Consider the following 26,023-nt stretch of genomic DNA (forward strand, 5'->3'; position numbering starts at 1 on the left):
ATTCCACCCTAAAACAACAGAATACTCCTTCTTCTCAAGTGCACGTGGAACCTTCTCCAGAATAGACCACATACTGGGTCACAAATCAGGACTCAACCGATACCAAAAGACTGACATTATTCCCTGCATATTCTCAGATCACAATGCTTTGAAACTGGAACTCAATCACAAGGAAAAGTTCAGAAGGAACTCAAAACCTGGAAGCTAAAGACCACCTTGCTTAAAAATGCTTGGATCAACCACGAGATCAAAGAAGAACTTAAACAATTCATGGAAACCAATGAGAATGAAGACACTTCAGTCCAAAACCTATGGGATACAGCAAAGGTAGTCCTAAGAGGGAAATACATAGCCATCCAAGCCTCCCTCAAAAAATTTAAAAATCCAGAATACACCGGCTGTCTCTACACCTTAAAGAGCTGAAGAACCAACAACAAATCAAACCAACTCCACACATAAGAAGGGAAATCATCAAGATTAGAGCAGATATCAATGAGGTAGAAACCAGAGATACAGTAGAACATATCAATGAAACTAGAAGCTGGTTTTTTGAAAGAATCAATAAGATCGATAAACCATTGGCCACACTAATCCAAAAGAAAAGAGAGAAAGCCCAAATTAATAAAATTAATTGATGCAGAAAAAGCATTTGACAAAATCCAGCATCCGTTCCTGATTAAAATGCTTCAAAGTATAGGGATAGAGGGAACATTTCTGAACTTCATAAAATCTATCTATGAAAGACCCACAGCAAATATCATCCTCAATGGGAAAAAGCTTGCAGCTTTCCCATTGAGATCAGGAACACGACAAGGTTGCCCACTCTCAGCACTCTTGATCAACATAGTATTAGAAGTCCTAGCAACAGCAATCAGACAACAAAGAGAAATAAAAGGTATCCAAATTGGCAATGAACAAGTCAAACTCTCTCTCTTCACAGATGACATGATTCTTTATATGGAAAACCCAAAGACTCCACCCCCAAACTACTAGAACTCATACAGCAATTCAGTTACGTGGCAGGATACAAAGTCAATGTACAGAAATCAGTGGCTTTCTTATACACTAACAATGAAAATACAGAAAGGGAAATTAGAGAATTGATTCCATTTACTATAGCACCAAGAACCGTAAGATACCAGGGAATAAACCTAACCAAAGAGGTAAAGGATCTGTACTCGAGGAACTACAGAACACTCATGAAAGAAATTGAAGAAGACATAAAAAGATGGAAGACCATCCCATGCTCTAGGATCAGAAGAATAAATATTGTTAAAATGTCTATACTGCCTACAACAATCTATACTTTTAATGCCATTCCGATCAAAATTCCACCAGTATTTTTCAAAGAGCTGGAGCAAATAATCCTAAAATTTGTATGGAATCAGAAGAGACCCCAAATTGCTTAGGAAATGTTGAAAAACAAAAATAAAACTGGAGGCATTACGTTACCTGATTTCAAGCTTTACTTCAAAGCTGTGATCACCAAGATGGCATGGTACTGGCATAAAACCAGACACATAGACCAGTGGAACAGAGTAGAGAGCCCAGATATGGACCCTCAACTCTATGGTCAAATAATCTTCAACAAAGCAGGAAAAAATATACAGTGGAAAAAAGACAGTGTCTTCAATAAATGGTGCTGGGAAAACTGGACAGCTATATGTAGAAGAATGAAACTCGACCATTCTCTTACACCATGCACAAAGATAAACTTGAAATGGATAAAAGACCTCAATGTGAGACAGGAATCCATCAGAATCCTAGAGGAGAATATAGGCAGTAACCTTTTTGATATCAGCCACAGCAACTTCTTTCAAGATGTGTCTCCAAAGGCAAAGGAAACAAAAGTAAAAATGAATTTTTGGGATTTCATCAAGATCAAAAGCTTCTGCACAGCAAAGGAAACAGTCAATAAAACAAAGAGGCCACCCACGGAATGGGAGAAGATATTTGCAAATGACAGTACAGACAAAAGGTTGATATCCAGGATCTATAAAGAACTCCTCAAACTCAATACACACAAAACAGATAATTATATCAAAAAATGGGCAGAAGATATGAACAGACACTTCTCCAATGAAGACATACAAATGGCTATCAGACACATGAAAAAATGTTCATCATCACTAGCCATCAAGGAGATTCAAATTAAAACCACATTGAGATATCACCTTACACCAGTTAGAATGGCCAAAATTAGCAAGACAGAAAACAACAGGTGTTGGAGAGGATGTGGAGAAAGGGGAACCCTCTTACACTGTTGGTGGGAATGCAAGTTGGTGCAGCCACTTCGGAGAACAGTGTGGAGATTCCTCAAGAAATTAAAAATGGAGCTTCCCTATGACCCTGCAATTGCCCTACTGGGTATTTACCCCAAAGATACAGATGTAGTGAAAAAAAGGGCCAACTGTACCCCAATGTTTATAGCAGCAATAGCCATGGTCGCCAAACTGTGGGAAGAACCAAGATGCCCTTCAACAGACAAATGGATAAGGAAGATGTGGTCCATATACACTATGGAGCATTATGCCTCCATCAGAAAGGAAGAATACCCAACTTTTGTAGCAACATGGACGGGACTGGAAGAGATTATGCTGAGTGAAATAAGTCAAGCAGAGAGAGTCAATTATCATATGGTTTCACTTATTTGTGGAGCATAACAAATAACATGGAGGACAAGGGGAGACGGAGAGGAGAAGGGAGTTGAGGGAAATTGGAAGGAGAGGTGAACCATGAGAGACTATGGACTCTGAAAAACAACCTGAGGGTCTTGAAGGGGTGGGGATGAGAGTTTGGGGGAACAAGGTGGTGGGTATTAAGGAAGACATGTATTGCATGGAGCACTGGATGTGGTGCAAAAACAATGAATACTGTTACGGTGAAAAGAAATTAAAACAATGAATAAAATCTTAAAAAAACACACAGGAAATCATTTCAGTGGTATTAAATATTTATCTGAGGGGTTCCTGGGTGGCACAGTGGGTCAAATCCTCTGCCTCAGGCTCAAGTCATGATCCCAGGGTCCTGGGATCGGGCCCGCATCACATCATTGGGAAATCTCTGCTCAACAGAGAGCCTGCTTCCTCCTCTCTCTCTGCCTGCCTCTCTGCCTACTTGTGATCTCACCCTCTGTCAAATAAATAAATAAATCTTTAAAAAATAAATAAATTTATATCTGGAAGAATGAGCTGAAATGCTTTCAAAGTGGATTAGTTTTCATGATGGATAGAACCAGATTTTGGGGGACATGCTTGTGTTTTTTTCTGCTAGAAGGATAGTATTTGTCAGAACTGAAGAATAAATATAGCATTAAATCTAAGATTATACCCCCAAAACATAGCTATAAAAAAGCATAATGAACATGTTTTCATAATCAAATTTAGACCTTGTCTGCTTTCTACTTTTGGCCAACAAATGTTTCAGTTTTAAGTACCACAAATTGTTCTGATCAACTCTTCAAAAACCAAGTTCTCCATCATATCTACACAGAGAATTAGCCTTGCTGGATTTGAAATTTCAATTAAACTAAACACCCCTTTCTTCATCCTTCAAGTTGTGTAGCTCTATGTTTAATTTGTGAAGAAAGGAATGGGTGAGTTTGTGACAATACTTTGTTGAAAATAATTAATAATGATATATCACATCATAGTAATGATATTACTACAATAATTACTACTATAATTACTACAATAACAATAATATACAAAAATAATTTATATTTTTATTATGGGAATCTTAATTCTTAGAAAAATGTCAAGTGCAATACACCAAATATCTTCCTCATTTTTAAATATAATTGTTCTCTTAAATTTAAAAGTAGTTAAAATGCATTTTTTAACTGCTATTGGGAAGAATGATAAGCAGCTGATTTTTGTTACAGTTTTGTTGTTTATACTTACAGTTGACCCTTTTACAGCATAGGGATTAGGGGTGCAACCCCTTGCATGGTTAAAAATCCACATATAACTTGACTTCTTAAAAACTTGATTACTAATTGTGTTCTGTTGACCAGAAGCATTGTTGATAAAATAAACAGTAGGTTAACACATATTTTGTATATTATATGTAACAAACACTGTGTTCTTAAAGTAAACTAGAGAAAGAAAATGTTACTTAGAAAGGAAGAGAAAAAGAAGAGAAAATACATTTACCATTCTGCATTTATCAATGCCGTCAGTTTGCATCATCTGTTTATAAGTCAAATCATCTGTTAGTATCCACAACGGTATTGTCTATGATACAAAACACTGTAGATGTCATATGTATTACTAATACTATATATAAAAAGCAGAAGATAGCGTGAAAAAGAAATTTAAGTTTATTTACAGGTAAATGATTCATACATTGATAATGAAGAAGAAGCAATGTTATTGCTTGATGGTAGCATGGTGTAATTGATACAATTTCTTTATGGAAGTTTAGCTTGTACACTAGTGAGTGAATCATTATGGCATACACAATTATAATATTGGAAACATTGTTACACTTTTTAAAAAACCTATGACCATAGGCTGATATACAGTTTTTCCCATTATAAGAGACAGGGGCATACTGTACAACAATGTAATTCTTTAAAACCAAAGGTATAAAACAGTAAGAAAACTAGTACATTATTAATTTTATATTAAATATCACTCACCTTTTACCTCTGTAAGGATAGGCTGTGTACTTCCATACAAGCCTCACACATGGTGTTCTACATGATGCATACTCAGTGATGAAAATCATGATGATACAAAAATGTCCCATAAAGTTCTTGCCATACAGTTATTAGATTTTCACACAAAGACAGTCACACTCACAACAGGTAAGTTTATGAACAGAAAAGTTTATTTACAGGTGTGGCAAGATGATTATTTAAGAGGAAGTGGCTCATCATCATAAAGATCTTCATCACCTTCATCTTTGCACTGAGTGGGTTGAGGAGAAGGAGGAAGTGGAAGAGCAGGGAGGGGTTGATCTTGCTGTCCTAGGGATGGCAGAGCAGAAAGAGATGAGGAGGAGAAAGGAAGGCAGGAGAGACAGGCACACTCAGTATAATTTTATAGAGTAAATCATAATCTTTGTCTGACTTTTTTCTTTTTTGTTTCTTTAAAAACATTTCTAGATGATATCAGTCCTTCTTCCATTGTCTTCTTTCGTTTCAGTGTCCATATCATAGAAGAGTCCATGTCATAAAAGAAGGCAAAAGCAGTCCTAAGCAATGAGAAACTTTCTACCAGGTTGTCTAATGTCAATTTTTTTTCTAGCACTAGTTCTTTCTCTCCTTCCTCATCATCTGGCACTGGTTTGGAAGCACTCATCTCCAGGTTGTCTTCTGATAATTACTTTGATGTGGGGTTTATTAGCTCTTAAATGCCTCCAAGATCCATATCTTGAAACTCTTTACTAACCCACTCTTTTTTTTTTTCCATATCCATGTTATCTTTCATAATATTCTTGATTGGCTCCATTATAAATCCTGTGAGGGCATGCACAGCATCTGGACACAGTTTTATCCAGCAATAGTTTGTTGTTGTTGGTTGATGGTTTTCATGTGTTGTTGTTGTTTTTTTTCTATAACAATACTGGCATCTTCAATAGTATGATCCTCCCAGACTTCCATGATATTGTCTCCATTGGGGTTCTCTCTCATAATATGGACAATTCTTTCCATAAAATACTGTGTATAATGAGGTCCTCATGACCCCATGATCTAGAGGCTGAACTGGAGACATTATGTTTGGAGACAAGTAGACCACTTTGACATCCTTTGTGTTGAACTCATAAGGTTTTGAGTAGTCAGAGGCATTGTTCAATATCAAAAAGCCTTTAAAAGACAGTCTCTGCAGTTGCACTACTGGATATTTATCCCAAAGATACAATGTAGTGAAAGAAGGTCCATATGAATCCCAATGTTCATAGCAGCAATGGCCACAATCGCCAAACTGTGGAAAGAGCCAAGATGCCCTTCAACAGAAGAATGGATAAAGAAGATATGGTCCATATATACAATAGAATATTACACTTCCATCAGAAAGGATGAATACCCAACTTTTGTATCAACATGGATGGGACTGGAGATTATGCTGAGTGGAATAAGTCAAGCAGAGAAAGTCAATTATCGTATGGTTTCAATTACTTGTGGAGCATAAGGAATAACATGGAGGACATTAGAAGGAAAGGAAAAGTGAATTGGGGGAAATCAGAGCGGGAGATGAACCATGAGAGACTGTGGACCCTGAGAAACAAACTAAGGGTTTGGGAATGGGTGAATCTGATGGTGTGTACTAAGGAGGGCATGTATTGCAAGGAGCACTGGGTGTGGTGCATAAACAATGAATCTTGGAACACTGAAAAAATAAAATTAAATTCAAAAAAATTTTAAACTTGCAGAAATATGAGCAAGCCCACCAAGGTCACTAACACTCAGCTTTTTGACTTATGAGATGTAATAATAAATAATTTTATATATAAAATTTTACATATATATATATATATATATATATATATATGTATATATCAGTCCCTTATTGGCAAGGTAGTTGTTGACTTCAGAGGCAAAACATCAATGGAACCAGTTCAGAAACAGTGCTCTTATTGTCCAGGCCCTCTTGTTGTACAACCACAAGACTGGCAGCTGGTGTTTATCTTTTCTTTCAAGGCTCACGGGTTAGCAACTTTATATATAAGGGCAGTCTTGATCGTAAGCCCAACTACATTTCCACAAAGCAGTAGAGGTAGCCTATCCCTTCCTGCCTTAAATCCTGGTGCTCACTTCTTTTCCTTACTAACAAATACCCTTTGTGGCATATTTTTTCAGTATAGGGCACTTTTTTGTCTATATTAAAAAGCTCATCAGGCAGATATCCTTTCTCTTCAATGATTTTTTTCCCACCCCTTTCTCAATGATTTTCTTAATAAAACCTGTGTGCTGCCTCTTGATGGGCAGAAGCTGCTTCTCTTGTTTATTGTGACATTTTTTAAAAGCCAAGCCTCTTTCTAAAATTATCAAACCATCCTTTTCTGAAATTAAATTTTCCAGCTTTAGATTCTTCACCTTCCTTTTGCTAAAAGTGTCATATAATAACTTTGCAAATCAAATTGCAATCTATAGGTATCCCTTTCTTATAGCAATCCTGTACCCATATAAAAATTAAATTTTCAATGTGAGATAAAAAGACATTTCACCAAAAGTGCAAGCTTTTCATTCCTGCTGGTGTAGCTTTGTACCTATAGTTATGATTTAATACTGCATTTTCACATTTGTTTATGTTTCTCTCTACTGGGAAGGGTATCATGTACAGCCTGTAAGTATTTGTGTAAATTTTGATAAATTTTAACTTTTTATAATAGACCTTTGTATTTTTTATGGGAGCAAATGGTAAAATAGACTAGTGTCTACATAAATTTTATACATTCATAACATACTTAACTTTTAAAAACTTTTTGTCATTATTTCTATGCTATGTAGTTCATCTGTGAGAATTTTAAAATTGTTGCATATCTCCAAAAAAATTTCCAATGTATTTATTGAAAAAACATTCACATCTAAGTGGACCTTCACAGTTCAGACCATGTTGTTCAAAGGCTAACTATAGTTCGTTTCTTTTTATTACTGCATAGTGTTCTATGGCAGAGATGTGCCACTTGTTTTTATTTATCCACTAAAGCTATTTGGATTTTTAGCTATTATGGCTTGGGGCTATTACAAATAAAGTTGCTGTGAATATGTGTGTACAACTCTCTGTGTTAAAATAAATGATCATTTTCCTGGTATGTGTACCTAAGAATTTAATTGCTAAGTTATATGTCTATGGTAAGTTCATCTTTAGTTATATTATTTTTTGAAATATTTATTATTTCATTTGAGAACAGCAAAAGTAAACCCACTACATGTTAACATATCTCATTTTTATTTTTTTAATTTAAATTCAGTTAACCAACATCACTAGTTTTTGGTCTAGTGTTCAATGACTCATTAGTTGCATATAACACCAAGTGCTCATCACATCGTGTGCCCTCCTTAATGCCCATCACCCAGTTACCCCAACTCTCACCCACCTCCCTTTCTACAACCCTCAGTTTGCTTCCCAGAGTCAAGGGCTGCCAAACTATGTCCCAAAATGGTTGCTCATTTTACATTTCCAACAGCAACATATGTAAGGTACAATTTCCTATATCCTTACTAGCATTTGTGTTACTGCTATTTTTTTTTTTTACTTTAACCATTATAATGGACATTTAGTGATATCTCTTTGTGGTTTTAATTTTCAGTGTCTTCAATGGTTAACGATGTTAACAACCTTTTAATGTCTTTATTTGACAGCTGTCACTCTTCTTCAGTAACATGTCTGTTCATGTCTTTTGCCCATTTTTAATGGGATTATTGTTGTTGAGTTTTGAGAATTTTTTTAATATAATCTCAATATAAGTCCTTTGTTGGATATGTGGTTTGCAAATGTTTTCTCTCAGTCTGTAGATTATCTTTCCATCCTCATAGCATAATCTTTCACAGAAGTGCTTTTTAAATTTTTTTTTTAAGTCCAATTGATCAATTTCCTTCTATGGCTTAACTTTTTATCATCTTAATTGAATCTTCCACAAATTTTTTTTACTTTTAGTAAATCCAATTTTTCAATTTCCTTTTATGGATTTTCACTTTTAAATGCTTTTAGAGCCAAATCTAAGAACTCTTTGCCTAGTTCTAGGTCTCAAAGATTTTATTCTATGTTTGTTCTAGAAGTTTTATAGTTTTACGTTTATGTCCTTGATCTACATTGAGTTAATGTTTGTATATGGTATGTAGATTAGATTGAGGTTCTTTTGTTTGCCTATGGATGTCCAAATGCTTCAGCACTATTTATTCAAAAAGCTATCCCTTCACCATTAAATTCCCTTTACAACTTTGTGAAAATTATTTGCACATATTTGTGCTGATTTATTTCATGCTTTCCTATTCTGTTCCATTGATCCATATGTCTATTCCTCTAATAGCACCACACTGACCTGATTACTTTGGCTATGTGGTAAGCCAGGAAGAACTATTTTTCCCACTTATTCTAGTTCAAAAGAGTTTTTAGTTATTTTAGGGCTTTTACTTTCCATATAAGTTTTGGAATAAGACTGTTTACATCTCAAAAGAAACTTACTGAGATGTTGGTAGAAATTGTGTTTAACCTATAGATAAATTTAGAAAGAACTAACATCTTTACTATATTGAGTTTTCCAAACAGTGAATATGTTATATCTTTACAAGTGTTGAGGTCATTTTTTTAAGTTTCTTTCATTATGCATGTTTATTTTATTTTATTTTATTTTTTAAGATTTTATTTATTTATTTGACAGAGAGAGATCACAAGCAGGCAGAGAGGCAGGCAGAGAGAGAGGAGGAAGCAGGCTCCCTGCTGAGCAGAGAGCCCGATGCAGGGCTCTATCCCAGGACCCTGGGATCATGACCTGAGCCGAAGGCAGCGGCTTAACCCACTGAGCCACCCAGGCGCCCCCTGCATGTTTATTTTAAATGTAAACCTAAGTATTTCATTTTCCTTGGAGTAATTGTAAACGCACTTTACAGAAATTAGTTTACATTTCTTAGTGTATAGAAATGCAATTGGTTTGTGCTTGCTCATTTTCTGTCCTGGGTGATTTTCCCATTGTCCTTGTGTTATTGATTTTTAGCTTAATTTCATTGTGGTCAGAGAACATACTCTCTGTTTTAAAAATTCTTTTAAGTTTGTTAAGTTAATTTTATTGTCCAGGCAATAATCTATTTTTGTGGCACTTGAAAGGAATTTTTACTCTACTCCTACTGGGTGGATTGTCTATAAATGTCCCTTAGGGCCCAAAGGATATTTATGATAGCTGTTTTAAAATTCTTGGCAGATAATTTCAACATCTGATTCATCTCAGTATTGGCATCTGTTGAGTGTAGTTTCTCATTAAAATGGTGCTTTTTCTGGTTCTTACTCTGTCCAATGATTTTGATTGTATACTAGACATTCTGACTATCATGTTAGGATACTCTTAATCCTATATAAATCATTTTAGCAGGAAATCACCCTGTTTAGGCTTAGCATATGGATTCCAGTCTACTTTTGTGGGCTTAATTCCAATGACAGTTTAGCTTTCTCAAGTTTTACAAAGTTCTTCTGGTCTGTTGTGTTCTGATGCTGTTGGGCTCCCACTCAAACCCTACTGGTCCCATCTACAGGAACAGAAGTCACTTCCTTGAGGCACCTAATGTCACTGAGGGACATACAGATAATGCAGGTGTGAAGGTCATAGGGACACAGAGGGGTTTGATGTCACAGGCCTATTGGGGGATGGGACCACCCACTCATGCCTTATTTGTGGAGTGGGAGCTGGAATGACCTGGAATCTTCTCTTGCCACTGACCCTGCTCCTACCCATACATTAGACTGCCTGGAGGTGTTCAGGTTGTGAAATGGGAGGCTGGGTTTCCACTAGGTCTCTTTTGAGTTTCCCCTTTCCTAGTGCTTGGCCAGAGAGAGCATCTTTTCTTGTTTTCTGTTGGCAGTTTCAGGTTGTAGGTCTCCCCCTGTGTGGGGGTTACATAGGAGATAAGTGAAAACCCATGGAACTCACCACAATGTCATTTCTAAAATCCTGAAGTTTCTAGTCAGTTTACATTCTACTGTTCATCTTTCAGGGCCCCCCTCCTTTTTTTTTTTTTTTTTAACAATCTTTAGAGCAATATCTAGGTATTTTATTAAATTTAGAGGAGTGGGGAAAAGTGTTTGTGTTCCAGAACCACAAGTTCCCATGCACTCATCTTTTGAACATGCAATCCCTCTTTTGGGAATTTACTTAAAATGTTGTAAATTCTTTTGAAATGGAAGACGAAACAATATACATCTAATGTTATTCACCATGTTATTATTTGTGTTTGAAAAATATTAAGAAAAAATCTGAATGGCCATATATGGGATATTGCTTGGATAAAGTACTGAACGTCCATACAGAGGAGTACTAAGTATTAGCAAGCAAAACAAAACTTTTTTTTAATCAGTTGAGCAAAATCTTTATGAGGACATAATTTCTCAGAACAAAATTAAGTGAAAAAAATCAGGGTGCTGAAGAGTATACATAGTATTCTACATTTTGTAGAAAAAATAAGGGGAAAGTAAGAGATAAGTATATAAATACAGAGATAGATAAATAGATAGATCTTTTTTACAAAAAGATAAAACCCCCTCAGAATGGTTAAACCAGAAACTTTATAGTTTGGAAATAGGTTGGAAAGAGATACGGAAAGGAAAAGGAATGAAACTTTAAGTCTATCTTCCTACACTATTTTAGTGTTTATAATATTAACAATTTACATGAAAAATAAAATTAAATCAGAGAGGGAGGAAAAAGCCATGAGAGACTCTTACAATGAGAAACAAACAGGGTTGCTGGAGGGGAGGTGGGCGGGGGGATGAGTAACAACTCTACATTTAAAACTAATGATGTACTACATGTTGGCTAATTGAATTTAAATTAAAAAAGTGAATAAAATCAAATTAATTTGGATTGAAAAGAAAAACTGAGTGATAACGTAAACAAACAAACCTACAAGCATATAACACATACACACATAAGCACACACAAACACACTTGCACATACCTCTGATGGAAGACTGTACCCCTTCAAGCAGGTTAATTACAGTTTTATACTATCTCTACTCAATTTTGCAAAAGAGATATAACCAAAGTGAAGGAATCCTAGTTTGTTCCTGGTATCTGTGATAGAGTAAACCATCTCATGTCCTGGAAAATTAAGGTGATGTCCTTAAACAATTCTTTGGCTACTTCTGTTTCAATGTCAGCGTGAATCTATATCACTATGTCATCCCTTTATACAAAACACCAACTTCGGGTTAATTTGAAGACATTTCACCAGAAAGAATGATAGAAGACATATTGGATTTGACAAAGACTATGTAGTTGAAAATATTTATTAGGTACTTATTAATAGTCAATCAAGAAAAAATATTGGCAACTAAATGAACTTTCAACTGATTTTACTGCCAAGTCATATTAAAATTCTGCATAAGTAAGAAGTGGTTAACAATGAGTAGCCAAACTTTTCTTGGCCTGTGTCTTTACCCAGTGTGAGGACCACCAACAGACATCAAGTTTCATTTTAAGACTTGTGAAACTGGCATATATCAGGAGAACTAATAACCCTGAAGGGCAACAAAAAAATTTAGACATAGCTTTTCTGTCCAGAACAATTTCTTTGGAATAGAAAATTAAGAGTTACTGAATTTTTTCTTTGTTACTCATCTACTTATAATATATCCAGAATATGTTCTTATATGCTAATGGCAAGTGCAATCAAATACATTGTAGGAAGGCCTGTTTGTGTACATAGCAATATGGGTGTCATGAAAGATTTGTGGAAGAATAGAAATTTGAACTAGTACCCTACCAAGCTCCAACTTATGTCTAAAACTCAACTGAACACATACAAATAAGTTCTCCCTCACGCTGTGTATATCACTGTATTCTTCTTACCACACGCATTTTCATCCGCCTCTGGAACAAGTCTTACCAGAGTTTAACAAGTTAGATGGAAATAGAAGCTATGTGTAAAAAATAAAGCTATTGTGTGTAAATAAAAACAAAGCAGCATGTGTCCAAGAATTATTTCATGTACATATGTACATAAAATAATTGTGTATTATTATATATATTTATACATAATTGTGTACATTTATGTATACATTACATATGTACATGTAATACTTGTGTAATAAATGTGTATAATTGTGTTCTATTATTTTTAGAACACAATTTTTGACATGAATCAGGATACCTCTGAATCAGAAGACAGAATATTTATTATTCATAGAATTCAGTATAAGAGTTCCAACTCATATAACATCTCATCTTTAAAATCTTCTCTCTCTTTTCTTTGAAGATTTTATTTATTTATTTGACAGAGAAAGAGCAGTGGAGTAGGAGCAGTGGAGTAGGAGAGGGGGAAGCAGGCTTCCCAATGCAGGGCACAATTCCAGGACGCTGGGATCCTGACTGGAACTGAAGGCAGATGCTTAATGACTGAGCCACCCAGGTACCCCTAAAATCTTCTCTTATCTGGTGATCCCATTGCTATCTAAAAATTACAGATATCACTCCCTTTTCTGAACTTCCATAATTCTTTGCTCATAACTTTCTCAAGATATTATTTCCTGAAAAAAAAAATGAACTGATTCCTTTAAAATCCTGGGTGGCTCAGTGGGTTAAAGCCTCTGCCTTCGGCTCAGGTCATGATCCCAGGGTCCTGGGATCGAGCCCCACATCGGGCTCTCTGCTCGGCAGGGAGCCTGCTTCCCTTCCTCTCTCTCTGCCTGCCTCTCTGCCTACTTGTGATCTCTGTCTGTCAAATAAATAAATAAATAAATAAAATCTTTGAAATTCTCATTCTCCTTAATATATTGCACTTATCTGATGTTCAATAATTGGATAATTAGTCAAAGAATAAATGAAAAAATAAAGCAACATCCCTCTTCCAGAAGAAATAAAAAGCATTACATCTAGATTCATGGTTGTTTAAAATGACATCCTGAATTCTTAGGATTAGTAATGCCAATATTGTCTAAAAGACTAAGATAATTAAATATATCATAATTGGAAAAAAATTGTTTTGGACCTAATAAATGATGCATAACCATTCTTACTCCACTATCAGTATTCTTAGACATTAAGATGTTTCCTCCTCCTCTGCAGTCTTCCAGCATTGCATATGCACTTCGTTCTCTTCTGTTAGAACACAAATTGTAAGAATTTATCAATGGAATATTACTTAGCCTCAGAAAAGAAGGGGATCTGTGATCTGTGACAACATAGATAAACCTGGAGGACGTTATGCTAAGTGAAATAAACTAGACACATGAAAGACAAATATTACATGACCCCACTCACATGTGAAATCTAAAAAAGTTGACCTCACATAAGCTGAAGAGAACGGTGGTTGCCAGGGACTGGAGGGTGGAGGAAATGGGGAGATGTTGGTCAAAGGGCACAAACTTTCAGTTATAAGATGAATAAGTTCTGGGGATCTTTTTTTTTTTTTTTAAGATTTTATTTATTTATTTGTCAGAGAGAGAGAGAGAGAGCAAGAGCGAGCACAGGCAGAGTGGCAGGCAGAGTCAGAGGGAGAAGCAGGCTCCCTGTGGAGCAAGGAGCCTGATGTGGGACTCGATCCCAGGACGCTGGGATCATGACCTGAGCCGAAGGCAGCTGCTTAACCAACTGAGCCACCCAGGCGTCCCAAGTTCTGGGGATCTAATGTACAATACAGGAAGTATAGTTAGTAGTACATTTTATACTTGAAATCTGCTAAGAGAATAGATCTTTAGTAAACACATACACACAGACACACACAAAACAGTAACTACAGGAGGTGATGGATGACTATTAGCTCAATTGCAGTAATTATTTTATCATATGTATATGTATCAAGGTATCACATTATATATCTTAAATATATACAAATTTTGTCAATTATACTTCAATAAAACTTGAAAAAAGTCAAATTTATGGTAAAGTTCATCTATCACAAATAAAACAACCTTCTTTTTTTGAGACATTACATTTTTAAAGACATGGGGGAAAAAAGTGTAACCACCAGTTGACCCATGAGCTGGATTCAGAGCCTCAGTAGCCCCTCACCCCCACCTCTGTCCCTCTGTCCTTGGAATATGGGTTACACTTGCCTTTCCCACTCCCAGAGACTATTCCAAAGATGTTGTCATGAGAAAGGGATGTAGGTGTTGAAAACACCAACATGATAAATGTGACTAAATCCCGTTAAGGCCACTTCATAAATTTTAAGATTTGGGAGGTGGGTGCAAGGATACATTTATCTTGCTGCTCTCCAAAACAAGCCTCCTATGTAAGTTTCCACTGCTTAGGAAAGCTACTATCTACCAACCTTGAGTGGCCTGCCTCTTGCTTCCATCTCTCCCTGCTCTCCTCATGTTTCAGAGGATACGGGGGAAGTTCCTGAGAAGCTTGTGAACCAACAACATCTGGAAGACAGTCATCTCTGCTACCTTGTTCATCATGGCAGACCAGTGCTGATATAGCACCAAGAGCAAAAGTCACCGCTCAATAAACATCTGTCAAATTAGGTGTGAGCCTTAGGAATTATTTTCTGACAAAAATTTCTTACAAACTGATCTATTATCAGTTAAACTTCTTTCAAGGGATCCAATCAATCTTGCAGGACACTGTTACTTCCTGCTGCTGCCCCTCGGAACAATTTGCTACTTAAACTGTAACCACTGGAGGATTTTACTATTTGCCAAGCACATTTAGATATGGCCTTAAAAAATACTAATACTGACGACAGGTCTTTGGGGAGAAGGACGATGTACGACTGTGAAGCTGGGCAGCTGGGGATGCCCAGCTCGCTCAGGGCAGAACACCGCCTGCTTCAGGGAAGCTGAGCACCCGGAACGCCAGGTCAGCTCAGGGTGGAACGAAAACCGCCTGCTTTCCTTTTTCGTTATCACTCCTTTCTCTTCCCAGAAGTGCCCATTGTTAGTTAGATGAGTCCTTTGAATGTGCTTGGTTAACTATAAACTTTATCCTCCTTGCCTGTCTGCAAGACGGATTAACGTTTGACCTTCATCAGTCCTTCTGTTGGCTATTGTTTCCTATCCAATAAAAGTGAGACTGTGGAGTTGCTCCTGGCAGCAGTCCTTTTCGACTGTTGTCCCCTGCTCCCAGTCTTTTGCAGCTGACTTGTTTGTGCCTAATTCTTCTCTCATCGCTGACTGGAAGCGGCAACTTCCTACCTAGGACTTAGGGAAGCAGGAACTGGCAGGTGGGTTAGACTAGAGGTGATGGTTGGAGCTTTTGGAGAAGCTTTTCATCCTCATTGGTTCTTCATTTACATCCTTCTCAGCGTCTAGAAGGTACCCTAGTTCAGAAGCTCTTTATTTCTCCTCTCTCACATGGTACTGTGGGTTTCCACTCTAGAGTCCATGGCTTTGGCCACCTCTGCTCAGCATCACTTTTTCACATGGGACTGAGCAAGATGGTGATTTGGGTCCCAGTATCCAAAAGGGCTATAAAGAGTTCAGTCCCTCCCTGCCTTTGGTGTTTTTCAGTATACATAGGTTCTTAGGTTCTGTGAGGGACAAGGAGACTTTGTCTCCAGCTCCAATTCTTGGGGCAGCTGAGGTCAGTGCAGAGGAAGCAGAGGATTAGTGGGATGGAGGGAATGGGTCTCCAAACCAGCAAGATGTCATATTTACCTTCAAGGTGGAGCAAAGTATCACACTTATGGTTTTCAGCCCGCTTAAAGCTCTCCATTTAGCTTTTTCAACTACTTAATCTGTTTCCCTATCTGGAAAGAAAGTATAACCCCAAACCAACAAAAACAAAAACAAAAAAAAATGCCTCCATAGACTTACGACTTTAGCCCATACAAATCCCTATACCCACTCTAGGGACTCCCTTGTCTGTTCTCCAGCCTGAGGAGGAGACAGACAATAAACTTCCAATGTTTTCTTTCTGCATAAAATCAACACTAATTTCAGTATCTATAAACGTGTTCTTGCCCCACTTGGAAAGAAAACCAAAACTCTCACTTAGGCTACTTGTTTTAACCACCTTCAACCACTTTCTTCCATTAAGGGGGAAAAAAGTAGAGTTTCAGATATTGGCCAGCTGACCATGTGGTTTGGTTAATATGTCCATGTGCCCATCAGCTCTATGTCCCTTACAGAATCTCTTCCTTATAGCCAAGAATTATTTCATATGTATATTTGTGTATTTTGTTATTTCATGTACATACAATTTTTGACAGGAAACAAGGTGCCTCTGGATCAGAAAACAGATATTCATAACTCATAGAACATCTTAGTGCCAGCTCCTCATGCCCTAATTTCCACAGGGTGTTGCAACAAGGACCAGGTGTTCACCTCAGTGTGCAGTGAGGTTGCACCACAGGAAAGCAATGTTAAGATTACAAGACTTGGAACTGACATAGAGATGATAAGATCTGGAACTGACTGGTGTATCAGCCTGTCCTTCTCTATGCTAATAATGGATGCAACAGGGAGAAAGAGAAGCCCCACCTTCACATTGAAAGGAAGGGCAGCGGCTGAGTTAAAAGAAAGTAAAATTCTTCTATTACATATTCAAATTCCTTACATTCACTAAAGATTAATTTTCTTAACAGTAATCCTTTGTTCAACTTCTCAAAGACAAGCATCTCTCCTACTCAGTTCACCATGGCTGACCAGGGGTGATGGAGCACCAGGAGAAAGGACATTGCTCAATAAATATCCACTGAATGAAGTCTGAAGCTTGGGATTATTTATTTGATAAAGAATTCCCTGGCAACTCACTGTGATTGAAGTAAAAACACAGCACCTGCATATAGAGAAGGGCTGAGTCTGCATGAGTCCGTAGCCTGCATATTCCCAATGATGGCTTATGATCAGGTTATAGTACAGCAGTTCTGAACTAATGTCTGTGCATCAATCCTGAATTCTCTTAGCCTCTCTGCTGACTGTAACTATTGCTGCTAGGATAGTTCCACACTAAGCTCTGACCTGCTTCATACATGCAGTGTGCAGCTTAACTGCAGTATCTACTTTTATTTTGTATCTACTGCCTGGGCGTCTGCACCACTGTTGCTGCCTGAGACACTTGGAAGAATCCACTTTAAAAATCCACTTTAAAAAAATTTTCAAATCCTCTTTAAAAAAATATTTCTGCTAAAAATTACTAAAAATTCTAGAGACTGATATATAATCAACAATTTTTACTTGGGAGATGATTAACAAGGGAGGTATCCTAATCTGTTTGGTAAGGCATTTGTTTACCTCCACCTTCTTTTTTAAAATTTTTAAAAAAGTTTTATTTATTTATTTGACAGACAGAGATCACAAGTAGGCAGAGAGAGAGAGGGAAGCAGGCTCCCTGCTGAGCAGAGAGCCCAATGCAGGGCTTGATTCCAGGACCCTGGGAATCATGACCTGAGCCGAAGGCAGAGGCTTAACCCACTGAGCCACCCAGGCACCCTACCTCCACCTTCTTACTGCCATGGAAGGGAATTCTAAGTGTTGATGAATCAAGGTGCAGAAAAACAATATAGCTTCCTCCTCTATTTCCCAATAAAGATCTTGCCATAATGTCAATCTCCAGGCTAAATACCATGGTTTTCAATCTTTCCTAGATCTGTGTAATAGCTGGTGGTATTTTTGCTTCTTTAACAGAAGCATCTAATATCTCTAATGTGTATTCCCCTCTGTGGAAAGAAAGTCCTGGTCAGTTCAGTGACTACAAGACAGAAAGTGGAAAGTACATCATTAACTTCTGGCATTACCCTGATAGACTGGGATCATATAAAATCCTCCTGAACAAGACGGCCAAGTATTTTGCAAAATTGTCACCAGAAAATGAACTGGTGGGGACTGCCTGTACATCATGGATGGCAATATCATACAGGTAAGAAAGTCTGTTTTTCATGACAATGACCCGTTAAGTGTGACTTGATTAGGAAGTAGTACATGCACATTTAGCATCATGTTTTTGAAAATTGATTTTTTTCTCTCACTTTCCTATGACTTTTCCAGCATTTGCATAATATCATGCTTAATTTCTAGCAAGTATTTATGGAATACCTCTTACCTGCCAAGTTCTAAGCACTGAAGAGTACTTACAGGAACAAAACAGTTAAGGTAGGAAGAGACCGTAGGTCTGGTCTGTGATGACATTCTAAGCTAGCGTTAAAACCAAGCTTGTGAAGGAATCTCCGGACATCCAATATAATTTCCATTTAAACATAAAGTCCACTGGAAACAATAACCAATTCCCCCAAAGGGTGCACCCATCTATTCCTAGGAAAGTTTTCAGCCCTGGGTCCAGTAATGAGTGAATAGTGAAGTAGAATATTGGATACGGTACTTTCAAAATTTCATTTTCATTTTAGAATACAATATATGAGATTCAGCTGTTTCTCTTTTTTTAAATTTATTTTTTATTTATTTTCAGCATAACAGTATTCATTATTTTTTCACCACACCCAGTGCTCCATGCAATCCATGCCCTCTCCAATACCCACCACCTGGTTCCCCCAACCTCCCACCCCCGCCCCTTCAAAACCCTCAAATTGTTTTTCAGAGTCCATAGTCTCTCATGGTTCATCTCCCCTTCCAATTTCCCCCAGCTCCCTTCTGCTGTTTCTTAAGTGGCTAATTTCACTTAGTATTTAATTGAGCTGAACTCTGTAATATGACTGGAGAAAACCAAAACAGCAATACAGGTTATGAAATTAGCCCATAAAAGTATTTCACCAACAGTATGTTAAGTCTCAAAGATGAGATAAGGACTGTAAATACAAGAGTAGCTCAGGAAGGAGAGTGACAACTATGGGCTGAGAATATCATGGGAAGGAAGTAGGGCCCAAGAGCTTGATGGAGACATTGTTAGAAAAAAGTGCTGGAATACAAATTACAAAGATGGCAATGATAGCAGGTTGAACCAGAAGACTACCAGATTGGCAGGAGAACTGGAACATGAAAGAGTAGTGGGTAGTAAATTTAAGAACGATGAGGGTCCATTAAAGAGATGTCTTTAAAGTCAGACTGGAGAGTTTTAATTGGGCTCTTAAGCATATGATTTAGTTTAGTAATAAGCATCTAATGCTTACAAAGTACTTAAACACTTTAAGTACCTTTAGGTTGCTTAGCAGAGGTTTTAAAAATATACAATAGTATAGTATAGTTTTATTTATATATAATAAACATACTTTAAATGGCACATTTAAAAATGCATTTGGGGGGAAGTTTGATATATATCCATAGCCTTGGACCTATCAGCACAGATAGTGGACATGTAAGTCATTCTAAAAATTTTCTTTTCCCCTTTGTATTCTCACCTTCAGGAACTTCCCTAGTCTGGTCTCTCTCAGCCCTCCCCACTCCTCTAACTTCTCATGCCTCTCACTCCTCAACTTCATTGGTAACCACTGATCTGCTTTTTATCACTGCAGTTTAGACAGCATTATCTAGAATTTCCATATAGACAGTTGAGTGCTCTTTTTTTAGTCTGTTTTATTTCAGTTGTCACAATTATTTTGAGATTCATCTGTCTAGTTCCATATGTCAGTATTTTTCATTTTTATTGGTTAGCCAAAATTTTAATTAGAATAATGTTTGAATTGGGAAGAGAATACTGGGAGTCTGCAGCAGGATAAGGCAGTGACACCAAAGAGAAAAATAGACGAAAAAAGGGAAGACTATGACAAGCATGCAAGAAATTGGTAGTAGATATCATTGCTTGCCGTCAAAGCACTCACAGCATGGTTAAGAAGGCATTAACGAGGGCACCTGATGTGATAAGCACTGGGTGTTATATGCAACTAATTAATTGTTGAACATTGTGTCATAAACAAATGATGCATTATATGTTGGCTCATGGAATTTAAATTAAAAAAAGAAAAAGTAAAAAAAGGAGAGTTAGAAATGATTTAGCCATAAGACAAAGAGCTGAAGCATTAGGTACTAGAATAAAGTGAATGTTGTGAGTTACGGTAATCTGGGTATAGAGTAAGATTTGAAGTAAACTTGGAAAAAAGAATGTTGAAGAGCTTAAAAAAAAAACAATCCATGAAGAAAGAAATAGAATGAACTAAAGGACAGAGTTTGGAGTTAGCGTGGTATATGTAAGAAAAAGACAAAAAGAGAGGGAAATGTTGGGAGGAAGGGATTATACATAATGTATGCTGCAGAAGTAATATAATTGAAAAAATACAGTAAATTTACAGCAAAAAATAGATTTGAATAGTAACAAATATAACATTAATTTTGCTCTGGAAAAATGGGGATGACAGAAAGCAGTTTTAGTCAAGTTTATTGAGAATGATGTATTTTTTTGCCATGGGAAGACAAAGAAAAAAAATTCCTCAGAAGATAAAACAGCAGTAAGCAGGCCCAGCTTACCTGTAAAGAAGGGGAAAGTGCTGAAGATGTCAAGAACAGTAGTGAAACTCTGAACAGGAAGTTCAGGGTGCAATCTTCCTTGACTGTCAAGGTCAAGGGCTCACAGTCCCAGGCATGTGCAGTTGGAGACGATGTGGAGTCTCTAATTAAGGAGGACTGTAGAGGAGAAGACAGAGAAGTTAACGACTTAAGGAAATCCTTAGATTTGCATCATGGGTAAACATTCTCAAAGACGGAGTGTTTTAAAAGGGACAGAGAGTCTTAGAAACAGATTTCAAAACTCCCAGATGAGACGAAACCTAAGAACCAGAGAGGTAGGTTTCACATATTTGGATATTATTCCAGTTCAGAAGAGGAATAACAATTTTGAGAAATTTCCATGCATTAACAGAAATTACCCAGGTTTTCCCTCTTGCCCACTGAAGGATAAACAGGTCAAGAAGAGCCAAAAGAGAAACCAGAATGAAAAGTAAAAGGGAAACAAAAGAGGTTCATGGGAAACAGAACCGGTGAAAAGAAATGATCTAGTGAACACAGGGGAGGAACAGGAAAGAAGAATAAATGAACGTTGCAGGAAAAGAGCACTGGGAGAAAAGAAGGGGAGGTACCCAATAGCTGGGCCAAAGAGAAGCTGGAGTGGCAAGTGAAGAGCGAAAACAGTGTAAGCGTGAAGCCAGAGATAACAGAAGGTTAGCAGGAGTAAAGAGAATAAGCCAGTATGAAAATGGTGGAAACAGGGAAAGAGACGGTCTTAAAGTCAGAGATAGTTGAAGGGAGTCGCAGGGAGTGTATGCAGAAGGTACAAAAAACCCAAGCGTGAATGAAACAGAATGGGATGTTTTGAAAGTAGGAGATGAGAGAGAATGACAAAGAGAAAAGAGATAAAAATACAATAATGGCTAATGTTTATGGAAGCACATATTCTCTGAGCTGAGCATTTTTTGTGCCCTTCATTTAATAACCCCAAACCTCTCTGAAGTTATTATTGCTAGTCTCTCAGTAAGTACATGAGAAAACTGAGGCTTGCAGAAGTTATTTATTCAGGGTCAACAAGTAGGTAGGTAAGCAATGAAAAAGGATTTGATTTTAAGCAAATAGAGCCTGAATTTTGCTTATTATACATGAATAGTCACTCCCTAATATTGAAGATAAAGAGTAGTTAGTAAATATAAGACACAGATGCAGATGCTAAAAAAAAATAGGGCCCATGAGAGAGAGTTGAGCATTGTACAGATGCCAAGGAAAAGGAAAAAATATAAAGGCACCTGCGTGGCTCAGTGGGTTAAAGCCTCTGCCTTGGGCTCAGGTCAAGATCCCAGGGTCCTGGGATCAAACCCCGCATCGGGCTCTCTGCTCAGCGGGGAGCCTGCTTCCCTTCCTCTCTCTCTGCCTGCCTTTCTGCCTACTTGTGATCTCTGTCTGTCAAATAAATAAATAAAATGTTTAAAAAAAATTTTTTTTAAGGAAAAAATGTGAATGGCAGATGGAAAGCAGAAAGTCATCAAGCGAAGGAAAGACAGTGATGGGAAGGCTGATACAATTCTTTATTCCTGTAAACATATTATGTTTAGTTACATATTGTATCTACAGCTTAGAAAGGTGCCTAGTAAACTCAACTCTAAGTTTCCTCTCTTTTAGGCGGATTAGCTGATCCTACCCAAAGTACAGACTGTGGCCATAAGTCTGGCGCTCATCTGTGTATCTCTGTGGACAGTTGGTAGGCTGGTGAATTCAGTGTGACAGTCAAACCTCAGATTGATGACCTTTCCACAAAAAATCAATTTAACCTAGGATCCCAATTAAAGAAACAAAAACCAAAACCAGAATCATTGCAAAAATCATCTGTTTGACCCATATCTGGGTGTTTTGAAGATGAGTCTTGAGTTAAGTATTTTTTAAATTTACCAATAAATTTATCCAATTATAAAAATATCAATTTGGGAAAATTAGTAGCCTGAAAACTTGATTTAAATACATAAGACAGAAATAAGAGTTTGTTATGTTATCAGATAAAACCTGCTAACAAGAGAAATATCTAGATTAAATATTAGAATATTATAAAGCTACATCAGATTTTCAGATTTAAAATAAAAACTTAGAGAAGTATAGAATTCTGCTACTAATTTTTTTGTTTCAAGTTTTTATTTAAACTCTAGTTAGTTAATTCTGTTACTCATTTCTAAATTTTTCACTTACTATGCCTTAGAATTTAATTAATATTTTTAAATTCCAGTACAATTATTATCTGTGATTTAAAATAATAAATCTACAAGATATATCAGTTTTGCTTTATGAAAATATGGTTTTTAGGAGAAGCATATTCAAATTGCATAAAACACTAGGGGAAATTTCTGATAAAATTTCCAAAGTTCCCAAAATTACCACTTAAGTTTTATAACATTTCTAGATCTTTAGGCTCACTTTTATGATAAATTCCTCTACTTTGAAAAAAACTCTTTTGTGTGTTAACAATATTAATAACTTTTTTTATACAGACCTTAATTATTATCTCTCTGCAATGCCCTTCCTGGCTGCAGTTGATTCTGGCATAATGGGGATATGATCAGACAAGGTCACCTTTCTGCCACCAACAAAGGATCAGATAGATTTTTGTTGCAATGTTTCTAACTGCCATTCATCATTTCCAGAAGCAATGAAAAAGTGGAATGAATTTTACTAGGGTTTTTTTTTTTTAGTGTTTTTTTTTAAGATCTTATTTATTTATTTTGACAGAGAGATAGAGAGAGAGCACAAGTAGGAAGAGCACCAGAGAGAGGGAGAGGGAGAAGCAGGGTCTCCATAGAGCAGAGAGCCTGAAGCAGGGCTTGATCCCATGACCCTGAAATCATAACCTGAGCCAAAGGCAGACACTTAACTGACTGAGCCTCCCAGGTGACCCTCATGTTTTAATTATACCCTTCAAGGGTAGCCAGATAATTTTTGAATAGCACTTAATGTAGCTTTTTAAAAAATACATTAAACAATTGTTCTTAATGAAAAAAGCTGCTAATATGAAATTACTGTAGTTACAACAGTATTAGTATGAGTGAATTGCTGCATGACATCGTACCTCATTAACATCCTCATTACCAATACTGTATCAAGGTCATGCTATCTACTATTTTCATACCAAATAAATTATATACACACCTGTGAGCCCAGAGAAATTATGACTTAACAGTGCATGAAGTGTCCTAGCTCATGATAATTTCAGGTCAACTGAGCAATAACTGGTCTAGAAATACAATTGTGTAATAGGTTTAGTGAATTTGATCAGCTTATTTCAACTGTCTTGATAAAAAAAATCACATATGAGTTGACTGAATTAGCATTTAACAGTCAGAATCAAATATTGATGTCTAAAGTAATGAGCCATGAGTGAAAGAGTACATGACTAAAAATGGGTTTCCCTTTAGTTCTCTTCAGTTCCCTTTAGTTTTGTTCATTAAATTGCATATGATTAGATAAAACACTCTTACACTTGACACTTGGTGGGAAGTTCCTTGCATGGCAAGAGAAAAACAAATACATAAAATACTAAAGATGTGGCTCTGAGCAGTGTGAAATCTTGAACATTTCTAAAAACACATGGTTTATTCCTTTTGTATAGATTCAGTATCAATAGTAATTAAAATGCTTATATTAATGTCTTTAGGGAGTGTTCAGCATTAAATCTTTCATACCTGAACTTTTAGGGAAAAAAATGTTTTCCCCTTACTTAGAATGTTGAAAAATTATATTTGTAAATAGAATTGATTTTCAAGAAGACAGATTGTTATAATTGCCTAAATATCAGTAACATTTTTTGTCTTTGGCAGCACGTAAAGTCACATCCTAGTAGCTTTGATGACCTGTTGGAGTACTTATGGGCTCACATGTCTCGTCTTTAGAGGTTGCTCATAAAAATTTTCAAAATAGGTAAGAGTGGATCTGAAGTTATTTTGTTTGGGAGCACCCGGGGGGCTCAGTTGGTTAAGCATCTGACTCTTGATTTCTGGTCAAGTCATGATCTCAGGGTCATGAGATTGAGCCTCATGTTGGGCCCCACACTGAGCATGGAGCCTGCTTGAGATTCTCTCTCTGTCTCCCTCAGCCTCTCCCTGCCTGCTGACACTTTATCTCTCTAAAAAAGGAAATAAAAGAAAAGAAAGAAAAACAAAGATAAGAAAGGAAAAGAATGTTATTTTAATATGGTAACAATCTTTCCATCTTACACTATCTTTTTCATCAAAGGCTTTTTCAGTTTACCTACTCACCAATATGTCAAACATGAGGACATATTATGATAAAATGGGAAAATGGGAAAATGTTTTATTGGATAAAGTTCAAAACCATGTTACAAGCAGCACAGGAATATAGGAAGAAAAGTATGCCTGTACCACAAAACAGCAATAAAACAAAATGAATTCAGAAGTACAAGGTTTTTTTTAAGGTTGTTTTAGCACAAACTGATGTCTGTAAACAAAAAGGATGTGATGGCAAACAAATATAGGATCTCTGCCTCACTTTGATAAAAAAAAAAAAAAAATAGCTTAGTTAGCATGTATTTGTAGGGGAGTATCCAAGAAGAATCTTGGTTACTATACCAGATGGCTAAAATGTCCCCATTTTATAGCAAATGAGATTGAATAAGACAGCATGACTTGGTATGGAAGTGAATGACACTGTATTGGGGATGGTATCTGCCACACAGAGTGAGACATGCTGTAAAAGAAACTAAAGAATAGGTGAGTTGTTTAAAGTACACAACAAATATAGGCACTCATGTATGAGGACTTCTTGTTGACCAAGTACTGTTACCTTTCCCATTGACTGCAAATCCCATGAAGTTAAACAAATCACAGAATCAGGAAACTTACATTGCTTCAGATATTTTATTTCTTAATAGTGCTTCAAAGGCTGATTTTTATATTGGTCAACAGAAGAGCTTATCCTCTTGGCATGTCTGTGGGGTGAATTAGGATTGTAGTCTTCATAGTATCTTTTTGCCATGACTCAACAGCTTGATTCTGATCACTGCCAAGGAGAGGGGAGATTATCAGCCAGTGAAATAAACAGGAGTTGTC

At 36.7% G+C, this 26,023-nt stretch overlaps 1 pseudogene; it reads left to right on the forward strand.

The window, feature by feature from the left end:
- The first annotated feature begins 4,743 nt into the window (after positions 1 to 4,743).
- On the forward strand, positions 4,744 to 24,847 carry LOC131834609 (protein LEG1 homolog; annotated as a pseudogene).
- The last annotated feature ends 1,176 nt before the right edge of the window (positions 24,848 to 26,023 follow it).

This window comes from Mustela lutreola, chromosome 6 (genome assembly GCF_030435805.1).
Source record: "Mustela lutreola isolate mMusLut2 chromosome 6, mMusLut2.pri, whole genome shotgun sequence".
NCBI classification, from domain to species: Eukaryota; Metazoa; Chordata; class Mammalia; order Carnivora; family Mustelidae; genus Mustela; species Mustela lutreola.